Consider the following 24,416-nt stretch of genomic DNA (forward strand, 5'->3'; position numbering starts at 1 on the left):
ATGAGGTTTACCAGCGTCAACAAAACTGCTGAGTTCTGTCGACGTTATGTCGACAGAACTCAGCGGCAGTGTAGACGCAGGTATAGTTTTGTCGACAAAAGTCCACTTTTGTCGACAAAACTCTGTAGTCTAGACACACCCTGTGGTAGGGAGCCCGGCCGTGCCTCCTCAGGCTCCCTCCACCTAACCCTGTTACACATTGTTCTCTCAAACTATTTCTTCTCTGTGTTTCCACCACCTCCCTTCCATCTGCTCCCCCCCCCCCCCCCCCCGCCGGCTTCCACCTGCTGAGGCTTTTAAAGGCAGGGGAGTCAGCTGGTCTCAATCCACCTGAGCCAGCTCCCTCCCAGCTGCATCTAATTGGCCTGCAGTTCTCTGCTTCTACTTACAGGGTTTTTTACCCTTTTGGGGCTGCCTTTTCCCCTCTCTGCAGCAGCTTCCTGGCCTGACCCTGCCGCACATAATTCAGAAGCCCAGCTCCAGCCCCCTACCGCATGAGTAGATGAAACTAAAGGAAATATCCGAGTCTCTGGTAAAGATGGGCTCACGTCGCTGCATGCTTCTCGGGTTTGAGATTTGGAGGTGTCCGGTCCAGTCGCCTGCATGTCAATCCAGAAAGCAGCCAATGCACGTGTCTGAAACGACATGTCTGTAGTCCAAAGAGCAAATCTGGATTCTCACACACACACACACACTATTATGCACACTGCAGAAATCAATTAACCTAGTTCAGGAAAACATTGCAGCACGTGGTTAACTTTTATTATGTGCTTAAGTCCTTTGGTTTCAATGGGAAAGTCTTAAATGCAGTCCTGTATAAGGGCCATTGTTTGCATATATGCAAATCACACATATGCAGTAGCATGTATGCACTTGGAAAATTTGGGGCCAAAGAATAGTGGACAGCGTGACTATCAATTTTGGCCCCTGTAGCAAAAGCGTCCCTATGCTCCTGTAATATCATTCCTTAAATAAATGCCGACAAGGGTTACAGTCTGTGCTAGACAATTTTATTGAGAGGGAGCAAAACAGATTAGGAAGATGTGAAAATAACATCTTGCATGTAAACAGGTTTGTGCAGAACCATTTTTTTCCTATAATGTGACAAGTCCAGTGTTCATAGCAGCAAAACTTAGCGTGAGAGTAAAAAAAGATTAAGACAAACTTTTCAGAGCTAAGATATGCTCATGAAATGTGCATGCAGGGTGCAAACCAGACTTCATGGAGTTCCCTGCAAATAGGTCTTGGGACATTAAGGACCATGTTCATTTTCAGTACTGAAAAAAACAAAAAGTCTCGGAGTTGCAGCCATGTTCATAGGAACTTTAAAAACAAGGAGTAGTTCTGTGGCACCTTAGAGACCAACAAAAATATATAGATAGTATCATGAGCTTTTGTGGATAAAACCCACTTCATCGGATGAGCTGGACTGATGAAGTGGGTTGTGCCCACAAAAGCACATGATACTATCTAAGGCTACATCTAGACTGTAAGCCTCTTTCGAAAGAGGCTTTTTTTTTTTTTTTGAAAAAGCCTCTTTCGAAAAAGAGCGTCTAGACGACAACCAGTACTTTCAAAAAAGCAAGCTGCTTTGTCAAAAGAGACCACCCAGGCAGTCTGGATGCTCTCTTTCGAAAAAGCACAGTTTGCATTACATAGCGCCTTTTTTCAAAAGAGCACTTTCGAAAAAAGGCATTTTTCCTTGTAAAATGAGGTTTTCCGCAGTTGACAAAACTGCCGCGTTCTTTCAATTTACTGTCAACAGAACGCGGCGGCAGTCTAGACACAGGTAAAAAAAAATTTCAAAAAAAGGCCACTTTTAAAGAAAATCCCTGTAGTCTAGACACACCCTATTTGTGTTGGTCTCTAAGGTGCCACAGGACTACTTAAAAAAAAAAACACACACAAGGGATTGATTCTGTCCACAGATATCACAGAACACTAGAACTGGAAGGGACCTCGAGATGTTAAGTCCAGTCCCCTGCCCTCACGGCAGGACCAAGCACCATCTAGACCGTCCCTGACAGGTGTCTTTCCAACCTGCTCCAGTGATAGAGAGTCCACAACCTCCCCAGGCAATTTATTCCAATGTTTAACCATCCTGGCAGGCAGGAAGTTTTTTCCTAATGTCCAACTTAAACCTCCCTTGCTGCAGTTTAAGCCCATTGCTGCTTGTCCTAGTATCAAAGGGCAAGGGGAACAATTTTTCTCCCTTCTCCTTTTGACACCCTTTTAAATACTTGAAAACCACTCATGTCCCCTCTCAGTCTTCTCCTTTCCAAACTAAACAAACCCAATTCCTTCAGTCTTCCCTCATAGCATACGCCTATGTCTGGCTCCCATTCACTTCAATAGATGTTCCATTGGCATATCTGTGGCCATCTTTGGACTCAGCAAGGCTCCAGTTTCCTTACATTCAGATTCTGACCCCGGTCCTCAATCTAAGTGGCCCCTTGTTGCATCAGTCGTCCCTGTGGGGCTGTTCTCAGAGGCTGGGGCTATTCAGTATAAAGGCGTCAGAACCTGTCTCTACCATTTGTTGTAATGAATTGTGTGATCTCCTGCAATTAGGCACAGGGCATTCAATGATCATTAATGCCGCTATTATTATAGCACCAATACTGTTCAGCTTTTAGGCACCAAATGTCAGGCAGAGCATAACTAATGCACCCAGATAGTTCTTGTCACCCTGCCAGTGATGTTTTAAGTCATGATAGAATTACCTTCCAGAATAATGTACCATTTCCTCCTCCCTCTTTTCATCTCTCTTCGCTTTGTTTTGCTTAAAGAAGCAATATAAACCTGGGATTGGCGAGACAACACTTTTCATGAGTTGGTTAGGGACTATATAACTGCTTTTGGGGAAAATATTTCTTACCATTCTTATTTGTATTCAGTAATTGGTTTTCCTGTATACACACAGGCAGTGCTAGAATAATTTTTCCCCTTTATTTATGGCAGAGTTTTTATTTTAAAGTAATAATCACAATCTAGGCATTTCATTTAAAGCCGAGCTGGTGTAGGAACTATAAAAGATGATGGGACTTCTTTCCTTGTGATTTTAAAAACAAAAGTAAAGTGCTCTGCACTTGAGTTTTATGTAATGTGAAATGCAAACAAAAATAAGCACTGTGTTTTCTTGAGGAAGCAAAGGAACAGAGGATTCAAGGGAGTCAAGCACCATGGAAAGTTTTGCTTTTAAAAAGCAAAGTAAAACTTTTTCTTTCTGTAAAGATATCCTTGTATTCCATTCCCTCCACCTCACTCAGGCGATGTCTAGACAGCAGAGTTTTTGTGCAAAAACTATCATTTTTGTGCAATGACTCGCAGAGCGTCCTCACCTCAAGCACGTCTTTGCACAAGAAAATCGACAGATGGTGGGGGTTTTGCAGTGTAGGTTTTCTTCTTTCTAGGAGGAATAGCTCCTTTTTGCAGAAGAGTTCTTGAGCAAAAAGGTGTGTGTGGATGTGGAACTGTTTTGTTTTGTTCAAAAAACCCCTATTGAAAAAACCACAGGTGCCCTGGGGGCCATTCTGTGAATAGCTATCAGCGCTTTCTTTCGAGAAAGCGTCCATGCAGTCTGGACGCTCTCTTCTGCAAATGCGCATCGCTTTTTTGATGCGCTTTGGCAGTGTGGATGCTCTCTTGCGCAAGAAGTTTTTGCGGAAGATCTCTGGAGTGTAGACATAACCTCAGTCTCCCAGCCCTTGGTCCAATTCACTTCTGACGGTGTTATTTCCCAGTGGTGACTTCGGTGAAGGGAGCGTCACCAAATAGCTTTTGTTTTGTTCCAAAGGAAGAACTGGCAGACATTTTGGAGGAACATTTGGGAGCTGTGAGTGTGGAGATTCAATCACTTTCTTTTTCCAATCCTGCTGACCAAAGATAATTTCAGATTCTCTTTGGCTCAAGCGCTGTTTCTCTCCGGAGACAAGCAGCCTGCTTTCCCCTCAGAACGCCAAAGGCAGGAGCCTGCATTAGTCACCAAAGCTGGGTGAGAGATCTTGCCATTGAATTTAATGGCTTTGGACTGGATCCCTAATTATGTGCCCTGATTTTCAACAGCACTGAGCATCCAGCAGCAGTTCCAACTGATCTTGATTGAAATTGGTGACAGCTGCTGGAAACTCAACACTTTGGAAATCATAGAATCATAGGACAAGAAGGGACCTCGAGAGGTCATCTAGTCTAGCCCCTGCCCTCAAGGCAGGACCAAGCACCAGCTACATCATCCCTGACAGGTGTCTGTCCACCTTGCTCTTAACTATCTCCAGTGATGGAGATTCCACAACCTCCCCAGGCAATTTATTCCAGTGTTTCACCACCCTGACAGGTAGGAAGTTTTTCCTAATGTCCAACCTAAACCTCCCTTGCTGCAGTTTGAGCCCATTGCTGCTTGTCCTGTCCTCAGAGGTTAACAAGAACAAGTGTGCCCCTGCCTTCTTGTGACAGTTTTCAAGTGCATAGAAGGTTGTATCATGTCCCCTCTCAGTCTTCTCTTTTCCAGACTGAGCACATCCATTTTTTCCAGTCTTTTCTCTGGGGTCATGTTTTCCCTCTCCTCCGTACCTTCTCCAATTTCTCCATATCTTTCCTGAAATGTGGTGCCTGGAACTGGACACAATACTCCAGCTGCAGCTTAATCAGCGCCGAGCAGAGTGGAAGAATCTCATCATGAAGTTACATGTCCAACTATGAGCCTAGGGATTGAACTTTAAGCATCTGCTTCTTAAAATATCAGTTGCAGGTTTAAGCTCCGCAGTGTTTTAAGTCCAGCATGTTCATTTCCATGGTGTCTTGGCCAGGATAAATGGACACAGGGCCCGATTCTCTTCTCTCAGCAGCTTTACATGGGGGTGAGGGGTAACGCCGTTGGCTGGAGTAGAGGGGTTCCCCTTTACCCTAGTGGAAGTGGTGCACTCGTGGGAGCTGCTGGGAGGATGAAGCAGGGAAATGTACAAAGCTGCAGTCATGAACACACCTTGCTGACCTCTGGCTATGGAGCCTTTCCAGAGACCTTCTCCCCACTCTGCCTTCTCCAGCAAACAGTCCTAGGAAGTCAACCCTCCGCCCCCATCCCAGCAATAAATCCCTGTATTTCATTGCCCCCAGGTCCATGCCCTTCCTCCATCCCGTGTGGGCTAGGGCACGCTGGCTGTAAGCAGGTGTGTTTACACAACTATACAAATATGCAAATTATCTCCTTGTGCAACGTGCGTAAGCGAGCCACAAAACTCAACCGCCATGTTTGAGCCTGGGAGTGCGCTTGCTGAAAGCACAGGGGCGCCCTCACCGGCTTAGAGTTAAGCCAGCACTTAAGTGGTTTGCTGGAGCAGACCCAGAGAGCGCAGACAGGAACTAATCGTGCTTTCGGTAGCACCTGCAGGCCACATGCTCAGGTGAACCGCGCAGCATAGGTGGGGGTTTCAGAAGCACACAGCACGAGCCCACCCTCATTCCTGTTGCAGTCAGGGTGAGCTTTACCATTGACGGGAAAGAGTTAGTGTGGTGTAGTGAAGGGTGCTGTCTGCTCTGTAACCCAGTGGGGTGTGGTGGGGGTACCTTGCTGCTTGCTGGGCTTGGGCAGTGGGCTGTGGGTGACCCCCACTGGCTGCTGTTTGTAGCACGGCCCAGTAGGGCAGAGAATGAGTCACTAGGCAAAGGTCTCACAACCTGTCCGACCAGTTGCCTCCCAGAGAGAGACAAAGGGAGGAAGGCGGGGTCCAACCCCTGGCTGGGGGCAGGGCTGGAAGAGAGTTTAGTTTCTGTCTGGGAAGCAGGGGAGAAGGGGCTAGGGTGGGGGCTGGGATTGCAGGGCCCAGCCACCCCCCATCTCAAGGGGGGCAGGGTGTTGAGGCCTCCTAGCCCCAGTTCCTGGAACCAGATTCCATCTGTGCTGTATCTTGGAAAAGCAATAAACTCCCTCAATCCCACTGGCTGGAGGAATCTGTTCGTGCCACTATGGGGGTGCAGGAGACGGGGAAATACCAACGCGCCGTCACAGTTAGAGCCTCTCCAAAAATTCTCCTCCATAAATCCAAGGGGAAATCCGGCTCGTTGTATTGGCCCCCACGGTCCTGCTGATTTCAAAGGGACTCTTCGATACTCGAGTGGGGCGTCGGTACCGCGTGACTATTTAGAATGGGTGTAACCTTAGAATCCAAGGAACTGCAAGACAAGATGTTGCCAAGTGGCCCAACCTGCTTCATGTGCTTCTGTTGTTCCCTGCTTCCCTTTCCCAGCTCCCCCGGATGTCAGACAGAACGGCGCTCGCTCTACCGTCCCGCCTCATGCCTCAGGCCTAGATCTGCGAGTTCTCATGGCTGCCACCCAATCCTGCTAATGATCCTGGCACCCGGCCACCTCCTCACGATGGTGGCCTCTTCTGTCACTTGTCAGCTAATGACACCTCGCAGGCCCATTACCCTCGTGTGCAGGCAGCAAGGCCTGGAACACAGTTCTAGTTTTTATTTAAAAAAGGGCACCAGATGCTGCCTGCCTCTTGTCTTTATGGTGTGCATGGGAGTTGTGGGGGTGCTTGGGAGCTTCCAAGCAGAAGGGTTTTGTCAGTTGTTTAACCGACTTGGTTTGTCGTCATCTCCCCTATTGTACATGTTTCCCTTGCTATAGAGCACACCGCTTGGCCTGTCTTTCAGAATAGGCTGGGAGTTCAAACGCTTATCAAGGCTTTGGATATAGAAATCATAGACTCCTAGAACACTAGAACTGGAAGGGACCTCGAGAGGTCATCGAATCCAGTCCTCTGCCCTCACGGCAGGACAAAGCACCACCTAGATCATCCCTGGCAGATGTCTTCATAACCTGCTCTGCAGGCTGCATCATTCTCATGGCAGTCTGTTTCCACTAATGGTACATTATTCTCCATTAGTATTCAACAACAGGAAATAATCCACAGAAGACCAAAAAAATTACATCTGATAGCACAGCATAGTTATGACATCAGTGAGCTATAATTTATCCAGCAACCAAGGAATGTAAACCAGCCCCATGGAGATTTCCCCACTCACTTTGTTATGCAGCAAACCCCTGAGTCTGAGGGTACAGTCGACGAATGAAACACATTCCCTTGGTTCTCAGGTAGAGCCAATCCTGACCTAAATCTAGTACTATGCGAGTAGAAGAGTAGAATAGATGATTTTTTTTAAAAAATAAAACATCCCATAAAAAGTCATTTACTCACATGCCGCTTAGTCTGTAGTCCATGGGATAGGTGGGTTTTGGCACATTATACACACCCACCCTGCCCCTTTTACGTTTGTTACCGGAGGGGGAAGATCTGAGTTCGTTTTGGTGATTGCTGTGCTGACCACTGGAGGGAATTTATTCGGTGTGATTCTTTTCCAGGCTGGCAAAGGGGCTCACGGAGGAAGTTTCCGGGAAGTTTTGTGGCCGCCTTCGTAAGGATCCATTGCCCAAATAACGCTGGCACACCTTCCAGGTAAGACAGAAAACCACTTTAAAAAAATTAAATGTAACCGTTTCCCATTCTGCTTACACGACATTTCAGCCCCTGAGCTGGACTCTGCACTCCCCAGCCCTGGGCATCCTCGTTGACCCTGCAGGCCTCCGCACCAGACCACTGTTACTAATGGGTGCAATGGTGTCCAATGCCCCCTCTGCCACGCGTATTGGCCAAACCGGACAGTCTCTGCCACAAAGGATAAATGGACACACATCCGAAATGGTAATGCACACAAACCTGAAGGGGAATGTTTTAACCTGCCAGGGCACTCAGCCCTGGATTTAAAAGTAGTTGTTCTTCTACAAAAGGAATTTCACCACCCAATTACAGAGAGAAAGTGCTGGACTGGAATTCATTTGCAAATTTGACACCGTTTCCCTGGGCTTGAACAGAGACATTAACTGGTTAACTCACTTTATAGCCAAGTTCCCTTGCTTTTAAAATTCACATTTCCACATCAAAAGTGATGACCAGGACACATCCAGCCCACTTAATTCATTTAATTAATATGGGTCCTTCAATTGACAGGTAACTGCTTTTTGCTCTTCTATATCTCTTGGTTTCTGTTATTTCCACTCCAACTCATGTGAAGGAGTGGGTTTTACCTGTGAACGCTCATGATCCTGTATATATTTTTGTTAGTTTGTAACTCTAAGGTGCACAGGACTACTCACTGTTTGTAGAGACTAACCCAGCTGCAGAGACCAATGAGCACTGTGTTCCTCAGCTCAGAGAATGACACCCTTTATTAGAATGAGCCATGGTCTGTCGAGTGACTGGACCCCTAGGGATACCTGTGTGTCTGTAACAGTCTGTGCTGTGAGTTTTCAAAAGCACTCAACAGGGGTCTCTCTCTGCTCCCACTGCTGCGCCGGGAAGAACATGGATTGGCGTCGGTGGGAGCAGAGCCAGGACAATGCTGACTGCTTTTGAAAATCCCTCTCGCTGTGGGGTCTCACTCGAAGAAGGTGGCTCAGGACAAAGGTCAGAGAAACAGCTGTGAAGCTAAGATTCCTCAGGGCGATGGGGCTGCGTTTTCTCCAGCCATTGACTTTGGTGGGGCTGTGGCTGCAAAGAGATACTCACCAATGTGGGCGTATCAGAGGAAGACCATGCAGGACTAACAGTCATTTAACCTTGACTCCAGTTCACACCTGCCTCTGCAATTAATCCCAGTGAAAGGAGAGGGAGGAAATGCATAGAAAGCTAGTAACTCAATAGGAGTCAGGGCTGGCAGAAGCTTTTTGTCACCAAAACTGGGTGTTTTTCCTGACCAAAGTTGCATTGCAGTGTAAATGCCCACACTGTTATTTCATCAACTCCGCAGCGTGCATCTCAACTGGATTTGTCATCTGTATCTTCCCTTTGAGAATTTAGTCAGGAAAGGGTTAATTTAATAAGAATTTTTATAACGCAAATAGCATTGCTTAATACCATTAACACTTTACAAAAATAGCCCTTTAATAGTTCCAACACTTGGACTTCCAATATGGCCTATCGCAGTTTCTCCATCAGAAACTGTCCATTGTCTGTGCAGGTTTCCTCTACAGTTTATTCCTTAGCTATATTGAGATGTTGTTGGTTGTAGTTTGTCATGCAGCCTTTGCATTGTTTTTAACAGGTGCTAAGTGCTTTTTCAAAATCTGGCTTTTAAGGGACTAAATGGAGCGCTGTTGAAAAAAATCTGGCTTGAAAAGCAGTTTTTGCTTTGTGAGTTGCTTTACATTTATGTGAAAAGTAATTGTAGTGCAAAGCTGTGTTTATACAACGGTGTCATTGTAGCCTTTAACTTTAGTTTTTATACATGGCAAGTAATAATAGAATTAGAGTTCATAAACATTTTTTATTACACATTGTGGAAAACATTTACTGCTTGTTAGTCAATGAGCTAAGCTTCTGGTATGGAAACAGCACAAATTTAGGGTAAGTCACATCTATGTTTATATGGGTGTTAATGACATAGAGTGAGTCTTCAAAAAGCACAGAATCCAGCCCCTTCATTTTACAGAACTCCAAATCTTTCTGAATTCTGTATGCCGGGTAAAGTATCGAAAAAACCAGTCTTTCTTTATGTCTGAGAAATGGGTCCATTTAAAAAAAGACATTACAACAAACAACAAGCGAATAAGCAACGCACCCAAAAAGTAGGTGAGCCACTGTAGGTTGCCTGGAGGACTTATCTGAAACTCTATTCTGGGATGGGATGAAGCAGGGCTCTGAGACCTGCAGCAGGGGGCATTTGGCTATAGTCCAGCCCATCAAACTTCCCAACCCCAAACATGGAAATCAGCCAATTAGTCCTTGAGCAGGTGGTTAAGATCCAGCAGACAGACGCCTGGGGAAAAAATGCCTATTCAGAGGTGGGCCATCTGACACTGCAGCATTATGGTACCATCCTCTCCTAAACTTACAAAACTCAGTCTTGAAACAAGTTCGGTGTTTTGCCCTCCCTGGACCCCTTGGGAGGCTGTTCCAGAAATTCACGGCTCCGTTTAGACACCTTTGTCTACTTGTAAACCAAAACATATCCATGGCCAATTTACATCCACGTGTTCTTGTTACTTTTCCTAGATAATAAAGTAGGGTTTCCCACCCAAAATGCAGTCCGCTACAGAACTGGCTGGTTTCACGAGAATGATGATCTGAAAATTGATCAAAGATCCTACTCCTCAAGGTGTTTTCCTTAGTGCTTGGATGCAGAGGGCCATTCCTTAGTGCCCGTCTCCACGAGAAGCGCTATAGTGCAGCTGTACCAACATAGCGCAGATCACAGTGGTGCTTAGGTCAGCGTCACTTAGAGTGCGTCTACACAGTGTTCCTTAAACTTTTTAAGACTGAGGAACACCAAACAATATTTTTTTTATTTATGAGGAACACCAAGGATTTTGTGTCGAGAAAAAACAAGGTCACCTGCCCCTTTAATGGTGGCCATTTTGAATTCTCATGTTCTCCATGGCACACCTCAGACTGCCTCGCAGCACACCAGTGTGCCGTGGAACAGAGTTTAAGAAACACTGGTGTACACAGCAAAGTTATTTCCGTATAACAGCTGTTATTCCGAAATAACTATGGGAGCATCTACACAGCCATTTCATTATCTCGAAATAATTTTTTAAATAATGGCTTATTCAGACTTCTGTAAACCTCATTCTATGAAGAACAATGCCTATTCCGAAACAGCTATTTTGAAATAAGGCGTGTGCAGATGCTCCACTTCTGCTATTTCGAAATAGCCCCTCACCAGGGCCATTCTAAGTTACTCCTCCTGGGGCTCTAAATCGAGATAGCATGTCTACCTTAGGGGAGCCTGCCTCGGACTCATTTTGAGGCTTCCTTGCAGTCTAGATGTGCTATTTTGAAATAAGCTATTTTGGAATAACTATTTTGGAATAGCTTATTCCGAAATAACTGTGCAGTGTAGACATAGCCTTAGGCAGCTCAGGGATGGTGTATTCACACCTCTGAGTGACAAAGCTATTCCACATAAGCGGTAGTGTGTACAAGTCCCCATGCTTTGTTATACTGAAACAGTCTTTGGCAGGGAGGCTGAGAGCTTCTGTGGGTCCCTAGCAAGGTATACAGGAGGGGGCCAGCTCTGTGCCCCTGGAAGGGGTGGGGCCTCAGGCAGAAGGGGCGTGTCTAGGGCAGCCACCTGAAGCACAGCGCTGGGCCCCACCCCCAAACCCTTAGAGCTGTATGGATCATGCAGAGCCACAGCCTGGCAGCAGTTTCAAAGGCTCAGGGTTCTGGCTGCTACTGATGCTGCAGGGATAAATTGAGAGGTGGCAAAATTACTTAATAGAGTTGAATGCAAAGTAGACTGTGAACAGGATCTCACAAAACCGGGGTAATGGACAACAAAACGGCAGATGAAATTCAATGCTGATAAATGCAGAGTAATGCACATTAGAAAACATAATCCCAAGTATACATATAAATGGATGGGGTCTAATTAACTCGGACCGCTCGAGAGAGAGAGCTTGGAGCCATTGTGGATAGTTCTCTGGAAACATTCACTCCGTGTGCAGCGGCAGGCAAATAAGCCAACAGAATGTTGGGAACCATTGGGAAAGAGGTAGAGAAGAAGGCACCAAATAGACTCGTAGTAGAATATCGAAATATATGACAGAAAAAACTCTCCTGTGTCAGAAGGGATGTTGACTGTTATAGTGAAAACTGGCGTGGATTTGACTGAATGTAGAGCTGCTGCGAGTCACGGGAGTGTAGTACTTTTATTGACAATAATGGTATTTTGAATGAATGCTCACATATCTAGCCGTCTTTGAGCCATGTTTGGCCGTTGTTACTCTCACCAAGGAGTACCTTGCTCAGTGTGTTGTGTCATTGAAATCAAATTACATAGCTGGAGTCGACATATCTTGCATCACATTTCCGTACCATCCGCACAGTGGGAGGCTGACAGGAGCACATGCTCCCGTTGGCTTCCCTTGCTCGTGAGGAGCAGGAATACTGGCACTGGCAGAGGTGTCCTCTAAGTTTGATTTAGCGGATCTCTACTAGACCTGCTAAATCAAACCCCGGAAGATCGACGCTGCCGCATGGCATAGATGTGCCCTGAATGATCAAGAAACCAGAGGATGCATACAAACAAGAGGGTGGCGTCAGAGTTTGCAGTCTTATCTTTGGCTCTTCCTGACTGTTAAATGCTTTTGTATGGAAATCGTATGGGAATTATTGTAGTGTGTGTGTGTGTGTGCGCGCGCGCGCAAGCCTATATACATAAAATAGAGACTAGAGATTTGAACCAAACTTAACTAGAAAAAAAAATCATTAGCAAGCTATTTGAATGTCTCATGCAATATCCAATGATTAATTCAAGGAAAGGTGCATTGAACCCCATAATGAACAAAATCGCACTAAGATATCAGCAGGGAAAGTTTCTTTCTAATTCTAGGAAATGCGGGAGTGTACATGAACACACAATTTTATCCTAGTTAACTTTCCTGGATGCTCTAGTTGCCCATATAAATATGTGCTATTTCTTTTATATCTTACTAAATACTGCCTCATTGGTGTCTTGTGGCGGTGAATTCCCTGGATTAATTATGAGCTGCATAAAAATGTGCTTTCTTTAATGGCTTCTATACTGCATTTTCATTTCACTGAGTACTCTCATCTCTTGTATTATCCAATTGAAGAGTATTCAGTTCACCTCTTCTATATCGTTTGTTGTTTTTTATACTTCTGTCACGTTGCCCCTTGTCTGCATGTTAAATGTAATATTCCTTAACTTCTCTTCATACGGCTGTCTTTTCATCCATTTAATATTGTCCTTTGCCCGTTTCATTCCCCTGCCATTTTTAGGACAGGAGGCCCAGCATTGAATACAGCATTCTAAGTAACGTTGTATCATCAATTTCGATTATGACTTGATAATTTTTTGAGTCTTACTCTCCTAAGACATCCTAACACCCATTTGCTTTTTGACGTCTGCTGCACAAAGAGCAGATGTTTTTGTGGAGCTTTTCAAAATGGTGTCCAGATCTTTCTTGCGTTGCTGTAGCTAATGCACCGGCTTTCACACTCGGGTCGTGGGCCCGCCCAGGTAAGCCGCCGGCAGGCCTGTGAGGCTCTGTTTATTCAAGTGTCCATAGTCCCGGAGCCTCGCAGTACCCATTGGCTACGGTTCACTGTTTCCAGCCAAGGGTTGCTGCAGGAAGCGGCAGGCTGGGAAGATAGGCTGGAGAGTCTGTGACTCTGTGGTAAGAGTGCTACAGTGATCCAGGTGTTGACGTTGGTTTCTGGCTTGGAGAAATCTAATCCAAGAACAACCCACCCATGGGGCACGTCTGCCCCCGTTTCTGACAGTCTGCCCTGAGGAAGACACAGTTGTGAGTCACTCCAGAGAGGATGTGACAATTGCCTCTTGTCTTATACTTCCGTTGTAAGCCCCGTGGGGGTAGGGATTGCCTTTTGGTTCTGTTTGAACAGGACCAGTCTCGGGGGCTAGCTCCTTCTCCTGGCCAGGCCCAGCTTAGCGGCTGTGTCTCTGTAGAGCACCTGCTGCCAACGGTCTCTCTTCCTGCAGTGTGGCCCTCTGGCCACATCACACTGTAGTCCCCTCCTTCCAAGGTGAGAAACAATCCAACCAAACTACAGTCCAGAGACCTGGTTGCAAGTCTTCTGTGCGGCTCTGCACTCCATGCTCCTTATGACCATTACCTGAGGGGAGTCACTCCACCTTCCTCCGTGGCTGAGGGAGGGACCCAAACTCTCCCTCTAGTCTGGATTCCAGCCCAGGGACCCTGTGGCTGGCAACCAAAGTCGGCTCCCTGGAATGCATCCTTCCACTGTCCTCCTTTCCCAGGACTCTTAAAGAATTGCCCAAGCGCTTTTTCTGTTGCGTTCTATTTTCCTTGTCTCCCCAATAGATGTTTCAAGGGAAAATTGTTACTTCAGGGCCCCTGCGTTTCCTCTAGAAACACCTTCCATCACTGGCACAGGCTTTACAGTCCCAAAGGGTATGACCTATCTTTTCCTGGACTTTACATTTAATGCATAATCCATCTTGATGCATGTTAATTAGAAATTAATTATGATTTAATCCACAATGTCCCATTAGAATTCTAAATAGAGCTGCTTCAACTTCCTCTCAGGGCTTTGGACTACATCAACATTTTCAATGTCGGGCATAAGTCTTGGAATTTCTTTGCCTAGGTCAACGCATGCATGATTAATAGCACTTTTTGCCAGCAATTCCAACACATGCCAGGCTATTCCTCTGATAACAACCAATTGCACCAGTTCAGTTGTTAGCAGTCACATTTCTTTAAGACCATCATTTCTGCTGTCAGATTTACCACAGTAAATTGCCTACCACCCTGATAAGGAATCAGGCCGTCTGGGCATGGCAGCTGGCTGCATATCTAAAGCCCAGTTTAGTGCTAACATAATCCCTGTTAGCTTGCTGTAAAGATAGCTACGAAGTTAGTGAGCCTTACAGCTGTCTTGAGTCTGAGGAAGGGGAGAAAACCGGTCCCATTCTTCCTGCTCCTTCCTCTTTGGCACTGTTGGAATAGATCTGGCATTATTCTTGCCTTCTGCCTGAGGGCCTGCTCTTTCCAGGAAAGTCCAGAGATTGCCTCCATTCACCTTTCCCAGGGGCCCAGCATTTCTGACCTCAGCCTTGGCTTTGAGTTTTCATCTTGGCTAATACCTAGCACTTTGCACCTCTCCTGGGGTACATTCATTACTCTACCTCTACAGAAAATGGTAAAATGCCTAGCACGCTTAGAATGAAGATCCTAGACCTTAATGTGTGGGCCAATGTCTGTACTTGGCTATCCAGGTCAAACCTCTCTAGCCTGGCACCCTCAGGACCTGACCGGTGCCGAACCAGAGAATTTGCCAGACCTCAGGAGGTCAATATTGTCTAGAAGCATGACCAACACTGCCACTGCTTGCTGGGCTCTTGGAAGACATTTAGGGATCAACTAGAGCTAAATAACAGCCCAGAACACTGAGAGCCAGGTCTAGTGGCTCTAAACAAACTTTCTGGGTCCAGGTAACTAAAATCATGCTGGACTGCTGATGTTCCTGGACCAGAGTGTGCCGGACTAGAGAGGTTCAACCTATAGTTTAGTTTTCTCCACTCTGAGTCCAGTGCTGATCCAAAGGCCTGCTTCTAAGTAGTGTGCTGTGTAGCATTATGACTGTTTTTTTCCTCTCCTCTCCACGGTGCTCCAGAGATACTATGAAGTGAGTTAATTGTGCCTGTTCATTTATTTTTAATATTTTCAGTATGATCCTCCTCCAAGTGAGCTTGTTCTCAAATATCACCCCTAAGAATTTGTAATTCTCCTGTACATTTGGCTGTAGGTTAGATAGATCTAACTGTACATCTTTTTCAACTTTCATAGACTCCTAGAAACATAGAACTGGAAGGGACCTCGAGAGGTCATCAAGTCCAGTCCCCTGCCCTCATGGCACCATCTAGATCATCCCTGATAGATGTCTGTCTAACCTGTTCTTAAATATCTCCAGTGATGGAGATTCAACAACCTCCCTAGGCAATTTATTCCAGTGTTTCACCACTCTGACAGGTAGGAAGTTTTTCCTAATGTCCAAACTAAACCTCCCTTGCTGCAGTTTGAGCCCATTGCTTCATGCCCTATCATCAGAGGCCAAGGAGAACAATTTTTCTCCCTCCTCCTTGTGACACCCTTTTAGGTATTTGATGTGAAGATCATTCCCTGAGATTTTTTTTTCCTTATAGAAAATCTGAAGTCACACCTGTTTCCCCAGGGTTTTTTTTTAATGGATTGCGTTATTGATTCTTTTACTGGAGCTTCTCAGGTTTTTCAGCAACTAGGATGAGCCCTATGTGTGCCAAGGTCATTAATCAAGATGTTAAAGAGGGTAGGGCTAATGACACCCACTGTGGAAGTCCATTTGCAACTGAATATACATTAGAAAACCCATTTCCTATTTGGACTTGACTAATTCTTTTGCTGAAGAAGTCCCTTACTCAGCTGGATATTTTCCCTCTAATACATATGGATGCTACCTTATGAAGTCGACCTTTCCTCCAATAACACACTGTAAGCCGTGTGTGTGTCCAGCAAAGTTACTCTTACGTATTCTTTGGCTCTCATGGCTTTTTGTTGTTAATCACTCTCCTACCCCATCTGAATCCACTATGCATTCCGTCGATGCTCCTGTTTCTTTCCAGGCGTGCTGCTAATCGGTTACCGTGTTTTCCATGGTTTTACCGAAAGGTGCTGAGTACTCAAGGCCCAAGGCATGCAACTTTCTGTGGTTCCTCACTGGGACCATAATTACATGTTTCCAGTCCTTAGGCATTTCACCTTTTCGCCATCTGTTATGATACAATTTTGCTGTCACCTTCTTGCTTCCTTCCCTTCGGTGTTTAAGTCGTTCAAAGCTTATTTTATCCTTGCCTGGTGCAGCGCTTTTGCTCCTATTAGCACTTTCTGAAGTTCTCACAGACGAAAGTTTTCACTGAAAATAATGTTCACATCTTCCTCCCCTCCCTTCATTGTCTCATACTTATCCTGAGTAAATGTTCTTTTCCTTTCCCTAATTTCTAGCCTCGGATTTGCGTCATTACTGGGGGGAAGGCGGCGGGCGGAGGCGGGGCGGGGGGGGTTCCAAGCCACAGCGTGCAGAAATTTTTGTTTTCTCTTTGTAGGGGCTTATTATTCCATGCCCTGCAACTTCAAGGCTCAGCACAAGGTGGCTCTTACTCATAATGTCATTCGCTGTCCTAATTCGTTCATATATGCCTGCTGCATTGTTAGCTTTATCTACTTCACTGCAGCATGCTCTGCAGCTTTCTCCTCCTGCCCTTTTTGTAACCCTTTGTGCATCTGTCTTGCTTTTTTTAGGTGGCATGATGTCCTGGCTATTTAAGGAATCATTTGCTGTCTGCTAGGCCTTATTCCGTTCCCTAACTACCATTTCATAGTCCTTGCTCTGCCACAGAACACTTTTCCGATCTTTAAGTGGGGTTGGTATCCTAGGCTTGGCTAAGCTGGGTGCCTTTCTGATTCCCTTGGTAACATTTCCACAGAATCACAACAACTTCATTGACATGTTCATTCATGTAATCCTCAATTTCCAGTTTGGCTTTTGTTTTTGTTGTTTAAGATTCCAAGCGGGAATCTTCTCTCTTCATCTTCAGCAGCGTTTCTTAAACTTTGTTCCGCGGCAGGTTTTTTTTTTTTCCTCAATAACTTTCCCCCTGACCTTTTTTTTTTTTTTTTTTTTTTTTTTTTTGGGGCTCAACAAAAAATCCTTGATGTTCCTCATAAAAAAAATTATTGTTTGGTGTTCCTTGATTTTAAAAAGTTTAAGAAACACTGATCTTCAGTATTTCTTTTTTCTTGGTATATAATCAATGCCAGGAAGTGGTCACTACCCATTCCCTGTGCTCTGAAAATTTCCCAGCTGCATTTACTTGCTATGATGCTCTTCCAGATCTAGACATGTGAATCTTCTGTCAGCGATATTGAACCTGGCAGGTGCTCCATCACTTAGTATTACTAAATTATTCTTCCCAGAGAATGGCTCTAAACATTTTTCACAGTAATTGTTTTTTTCTTACTGCCCCACCATCTGTTGTGGCGATTCAGATCACCCCAGATAACGAATGGGCATGTGACAGCCACAGGCAATGCTTTCAGGTCCATAACCTCGAGTTGAGTTTTAGACATTATATGTCTTAGGGATTCAGAATTGTTTTGTACTGGTACCTTAATAGTATGGTAGTCATAGATAGCTTTTTAACATCCATTTCAAGGCAGTTCAAGTTCTCCTTAATAAAGATGTCAACATCTCCACACATTCTTATGCCTCTGTCATGTTGATATAAGCCATATGCTGGGATTTTAGAGCTGACTTTTTCCATTATCCTGATCTCCAGTAGGCGTATTATATCAGGCCTTTGTTTCCATAGCAGAAATGTTTTTTTTCCACTCCCACTCATGCTTAGTGGGCCATAGGCATTTCAGATGTGAAGGGTGATCACCATTCTTTTAACCTTCAGCATCACCTTCGCTTAGGAAAGTATATGAAGTTGTTGCACAGACAGGCTGCTGGGCCATAGGTAGTCGGAGATAATGAGAATTATTATGAAAGAACCTGTTTTCTTGCCTTTTGAAAGGTGCAATTGATTATGTCACTCATAAATGCAACAAATCTCTCCATTTCTGTAAGTAATAGGTCAGCTCCTTTTCTCCGGATGTCAGTTACTATCTCCGTCCCATTAATTTGTTGCTGGCTAGTCCTTTTCCCTGTCAGGTTTCCCGTTTTTATTCTCCTCTCCTCCTCCCTTGCCTTTTAGAGCCCTCCTACCAGTTTCTGCACATAGGACATGTTGTTAGTAACACAACCTCTGTGGGGTCTCGTCTTTTAATTTTTTATATATACATTTTTATTATGATTAAAAATAACTTTTGTAAGCCGCCTCGAATATTTTAAATAGAGAGGCGGGGTAAAAATATTTTAAATAAATAAATCATCCCAATTATTTATTTGTGTTTCCCTACCTAGCTTTGCCTAAGGCCTGGTCGACACTAGAAGCCTACATTGGTAGCACTATGTCTCTGAGGGGAGTGAAAAAGTTCACGCCCCTCAGAGATGTAGCTCTACACCAATCCAACAGCTGGTGTAGACAGTCCTAGGTCAACAGCAGAATTCTTCTGTCACCCTAGCTGCCACCTCTCAGGAGGATGGGTTGCCTGTTCTGACATGACACCTTCCGGCGGGCATCGGCAGGGCCTGCACTAGTGTTTGAAATGTTTTCTTCCACAATTGCCACGTTTTTGTTTTGTCCCTTCCTCACAATTATCCAACACCACCCTTATTGCACCGTGTTTTCCCTTGTCAATGATTTGCCTCACAGCCAGCTCTTTGGCACCTGTATCATCTCTCAGGAGGAGGAATATATATTGGCCTTCGTCCAGGCTATCTAATACGCTGAAGTTACTGGGTCTGGTACAATTCTTCCCTTAGATGTGACCAGCACAGCTGGTGGGGGGTTGCTAAATAGTCTCTTAGGGAATAGATGAAAATTAGGTGATAACTACTGCTTCCTTCCCATGGGTGCACTATATACCCGGCTCCTCTTATTTCTGTGAGGCTTTGGGCTACTCACACCTTCTCTTTAGCTTGCCTAGCAGTGTTGTCCCAAGCCACTTCTCTGTTCTCTGTTGCTAGATCCCTGACTAACAAGTCGCTGCCAGGTAGTTACTTTGCTCCTACTCTAGCTCCAGATCTGGCGGGATCCCTGCTGCCGTGTTCAGGGGGCTGAGATCTCCTAGGCTTGCCCTTTCCTGGGGATTTGGCAGTGATGTAATTGTGCCCATTTCCTGCCCTCCTCTGTGCTAGTCCTTCTCGTTCCAAAGAATCCGCCCTTTTCTTGTCTTCGCTTCCTGTCTTTCCCTTGGCTCCTTGGGCAGCCTGCTTTCCATTTCATTTGGCACCTTTCCCACCTCGTTCTGCCTAGCCTGTCAGCCCAAGGCTCAGCCAGCCAGCAGCCTAATAGGCCTTAGCGAGGCTCAGCGTCCACAACCCAGCCATTCCACTCCACTCCGTCCTGACCGGCTTCTTGCTGCCGCTTTAGAATCACCAGACAGCCCCTGCCCAGCGGGGCTTCCCCGCCAGCTAAGCCTGGTGTTCTCCCTCTCTCACCCATCTTGCCAGTGGGGTACGTGGCCTCTTCGGCTGTGCAGCACCCACAGGAGCTGAAGGGGTTGGTGTGGGCCTAGCACCCCCCCCATGAGACCGTCCCCCTTGTGGGGACAGATGTCTTCTGCCACCGGAGCTGGGCCGGCAGGTGCTCCTGCTCCTCCTCCAGCTCACCCTCCACGGTCGGTCCTTCTCCTCAGCGTGGTCCGGGTGCTTCTCCCACAGGAACTCTTGCAGCATGCCCGGCCTGCTCTGCAGCCTTGTTGCTTCTGCCTTGCACCTTTTGAGTCAGGGGCTGGCTACCCCCTGGGACAGCCACCCCAGCCCTTCAGCGTGTGGCACGGCCCCACCCTTCCCAGCGGGTACACGCGCTCGGCTCGGAGCCTGCCACGGCACCGGTGGGACCCAGCTCGCCTGCAGCTCCCTCCCTCCGTTCCGCCCCTTCCGTCCACTCTTCCTGGCTCTGGCTTAGAGCCAGCTGGTATTTCCCTCCGTGGCTGCTCCTCCTCTAGCAAAACCCTTGCTGCCCTGCTGTCAGCCGGCCTCTCCCAGGACACATCTCCTCTCTGGGACAACTCTCATCTCCTCGGCCTCCTCTTCTCGCCAGGCCTCTTGGGGTGTGTCTACGCAGCAGCGTGTCATCCGGGGCTGGCCCGGCCCATGCCAGCCGACTCAGGCCAGGTCACTGCTGTGTAGACGTCTGGGATCAGGCTGGTCCTCAGGCTTAGGACTCCGCGAGATGACTTTTCTTTGCTGTCTGGACAAACCCATCTAGCTCCCACGTGCTGTCTGCCCTCTTAGGGTTCCCAGGTGGCTTCAAAAAATACCAGATACACTTGATCTCAGATGGGGCGTGGGGGTGGAAAACCGGCCAGGAGGGGAGAAGGGCTGGCTGGGAGGAGGGGCAGGGGGAAGGATAGAAACCAGCCAGTGGGAAGCAGGGCTGGCCAGGATGCGGAAGCAGGGGGAGAGAATCGGCCAGCAGGGGGCAGGACTGACCTGGGTGCTGCCCATCCTGCGCACAGTCCCGGCGAAGCATGAGCAAGTCTGGCCCTGGGGATACCATCCTGCCCTGCCCACGGCCCCACCCAGTTGCGTGCTGCCTGGCTGGTGACACACTCTTGCAGCGTGAGCGTGTTGACCAGCCAGGCAGTTCGCAACTACGTACGGATACTCCTAATAATAATAAAACTCACCTAATTAGAAAATACTGGATATTTTCTATGTCCGGTATTTTCTCAATTTGTTTCCCAGACAGAACCCTCAAATACAGGACTGTCCGATTCAAAACCGGACACCTGGAACCCCACCTGTATATGAGCCTGTGTATTGTGATAGTGTCATGGGGAATTATAATGACTGGGATTCTCTGCTGCAGAAGCCAGGCTATGTTTTCTTATCCTATCTTGTTCATCTCTAGCTAAGTATTATATATTTCTGCCACCAGCTATTGTCTCCATTATAATAGCATACCAGTCATCTACAATTTGGACATCTTGAATTTTGCTATAAAGTTTACAAGTTTTTAAAGAGAAGAAACATGTTCCCACTTACTATCATTTCTGTTCACTGGCAAATCTGTCTAGACAAAAACTGATGCCTGATTAAGTAAAACATGTATATGTAAATAAAATAGCGTGATTGGTATTTGGCCAAGTCAGTCTTTTGTAAATAATCCAACAATGAATTATATTGTTACAGAGCACGATAAATCTACCTACCCTAAAAGTAGTAAGTAAACTAATCCATACCGTGCAGTCAATCTGTTCTCTTTTGTCGTGTGAGCATTACAACAATGCCACTAAAATCAATGCCTGAAAGAAATAACGGATTAAGAAAATGCTCATGCAGCGCATCTAACTGGGATATAAACATACAGCATAGACCGTGACACCGAACACAATGATACAAATAGTTTGAATAACTCACTTTAATAGAGAACTCATAGGCAGGTCTGTAATGAGCAGGCATGTAGGGGAAATGCTGGTGCCTTATTAATTTCAGGCAATACCAAGTTTTTATATAATTTACATTTTATTAATGGTCTCGGTGATCGCGTTTCAGAGCATTGCATCAGTCGGCGTACAGTAATTACAATGTATCACGATTCACTCCAGGCCTAAGGAGTACGAAAGTTCAGTTGCAATGCTTTAAGTAAGAGAAACGTAAATCACTATTGACTTTGAGCTGGATTAAATAAGAATTCTGCCTGGGGGGACTGGATGGCTGAGGGATTTGCTAATGGGATCCAGAGCCTTTTGCCAATTAAAATTTTGGATCTGTTCAGTGTTGGCGGGGTGTCTGGATGGGCTGAAGGCTGTTCCGAGGCCTTGGTGCAGTCATCAGTCCATTTTCAAGTGGAATAATATCTGCTTGAGTAAAACTATCGCTACACTGGGCACAGGAAGCAGGGGGAACAAAGAGGGGTGAGAACAGATCTGAAGTGGAGACTTCAGCCTTAGAGTCAGATCCACATGAGCGGATTCTGGTGCCCACAGGAACCAAGAACACAAGCAAGTCCTGCAGCCTAACTCCGTCAATAATTCCCACTGTTTGTTGTAGGCCTTTCTGGGAGCGAAACTTTTACTTACTTACTTACACACACGATGTTTCCATACTTTGTGAGAGTAGAAGCCCTGCGTGAATGATGCAGGTCTCCCCAAATGAGTGCCAAAATCACCCGCCACCCAGTCATGTAATCTGTGTGCGCCGCATATTCAACACACATACACATGCGCTGGAGAGGACTTACACATTTTGGCAGGAGTCCTTGGAGTTTTGCTTTAAAGCAGGCACCCTCAGCTGCCATGCAGCCAATTCTTCAGGACTAAAGAAGAGCATCATAGGGAATAACTTAGTAACTCCTGTGGACACAACAATCAGAGTTTGTTTCAATCATGTACAAGGTTCCACGTGATGGGACATTGCAGGGAGAGGCACAAATACTGTGCATTGCAATGAAAAACAGGGCCTCCCATTTATATCCTGATATTTCATCAGAGTGGAGCTTAAACCTATCACTGGCACATGACTGATTCATTCCTGTGTACAGTGTTCACTGTTGCCAACGTCATCAATCCAAAATCATGAGTCAGACCAGCAAAACTCCTGAGATTACAAAAAATAACCAGTTTGGGGCTGTTGTATTGGTCACCTGATTTCTGAGCCTTTTGGGTACCATTGGAGGCATTCTTTTAAAAAACCTGTCCTGCACAACCAGGAGGACTAGGCGCTCTTTCCCCTCCCCCTAATTAAAGCTGAGGTGTGCATGTAATCACACAGCCCCAGGAGCCGTCCCGTCCCGGTGAGATGTATGGGGAAAAAATTGCAAAACTTGGGCCTGAGAATTGACCTGCGGGCCAGTGTTGCCAAGTCATTTTAGGGGGGAGGCAGGGATGTCCTGCTGGTACCTAAGAACATCAGAACAGCCATACTGGGTCAAACCAAAGGTCCATCTAGCCCAGGGGTTCCCAAACTTTTAGACACAGGGACCAGTAAATCCATTCACGAGCTTTTGGAGGACCGGTAACATTCATTTGCATATTCAATAACCAAATGATGAATATTCAAATACGTTGTTTCTGGTCCTCCCAAAGCCCCCAGTGCCAGCGTTAGCAAAGCTTTTGATACAGTCACCCACAATATTCTTGCCAGCACGTTAAGGGAATATGGATTGGATAAATGGACTGTAAGATGGATAGAAAGCTGGCTAGACCAGGGTTTCCCAAACTTTTTACTTTAGTTGGAACCTGGTTTTTTTCAGTACTGTCTCTTGCAGCCCAAAAATATAAACACACACACACAAAAGAATGAAAAATGCATAAATTTTCAGTTTTTCACCCGGCTGCATCCTCTACCCAACCTGGGCCAGGGCTTGGGGCACCCGGCGCCACATGAGTACTCCAGGAGACGGGAGCAGGAGCAGACTGGGGGTAGGGTGTCTGGCTAAGAGGGAGGGTGCAAGGAAGGGGAGGGTTGCCAGGTGTCCAGTTTTGTCCTGGACAGTCCCGTATTTGAAGGTTTTGTCTGGGACAGAAACTGAGAAATTACCAGACACATAAAATGCCTGGTATTTTCTAATGAGGTACCTTTTATTATAATTAGGTGTATTCGTCCTTAGCTGCCTGGCCAGTAGATGTGCTCACGCTGGCTGAGTGTGTCTACCTGCCAGGCAGTTCGCAACCACTCCAGGGAGGGTATGGGGGGGGAGGGGGCAAAATGGAATCCTGCCCAGACTCACTCGTCTGCCAGGGTCTGCATGTGCCCAGGTCAGTCCCACTCCCCCCCCTTTCTCTTCCCGATCTCCCCAGTCCAGCCCCGCTGCCCCCGTCCAGCCCTGCTTCCAGCAGCCGGTTCCCCCCAGCACCCACCAATCTCCCCCAGTCAGCCCCGCTGCCCCTGTCCAGCCCTACTTCCAGCAGCTGGTTCTCCCGTCCTCCTCCTCCTGATCTCCCCGAGCCAGCTCCCCTTCCCCCCGTGCAGCCCTGGCTCCACCGCCTGCCCTTTCCAATCTCCGCCACCGGACAGCCCCACTACCCCCAACCCTGCTTCTGCCACCCGCCCGCCCACCCACCCACATGCCTGGATCTCCACAGGACAGCCCCACACCCCCAGCCCTGCGTTCGCTGCCCGCCCGGATCTCTGTGGGACAGCCCCGCCGCTCCCAGCCCTGCTTTGGCCGGCCGCTCGCCTGCCTGGATCTCCACCGGGACAGCCCTGCTACCCCCAGGACTGCTTCCCGGCGGCCGGTTCCTCCCCACCT

At 46.7% G+C, this 24,416-nt stretch overlaps 1 long non-coding RNA gene across 1 annotated transcript in view; it reads left to right on the forward strand.

The window, feature by feature from the left end:
• LOC112546581 (uncharacterized) overlaps positions 1 to 24,416 on the forward strand; it is a 186,780-nt gene that overhangs the window by 100,346 nt on the left and 62,018 nt on the right. Inside the window, exon 4 of the long non-coding RNA XR_016349540.1 lies at positions 7,366 to 7,459. This is a non-coding gene — a long non-coding RNA (uncharacterized LOC112546581). The remainder of the gene's footprint in view (positions 1 to 7,365; positions 7,460 to 24,416) is intronic.

Source organism: Pelodiscus sinensis, chromosome 4, assembly GCF_052426305.1.
Source record: "Pelodiscus sinensis isolate ZL-2025 chromosome 4, ASM5242630v1, whole genome shotgun sequence".
NCBI lineage: Eukaryota > Metazoa > Chordata > Testudines > Trionychidae > Pelodiscus > Pelodiscus sinensis.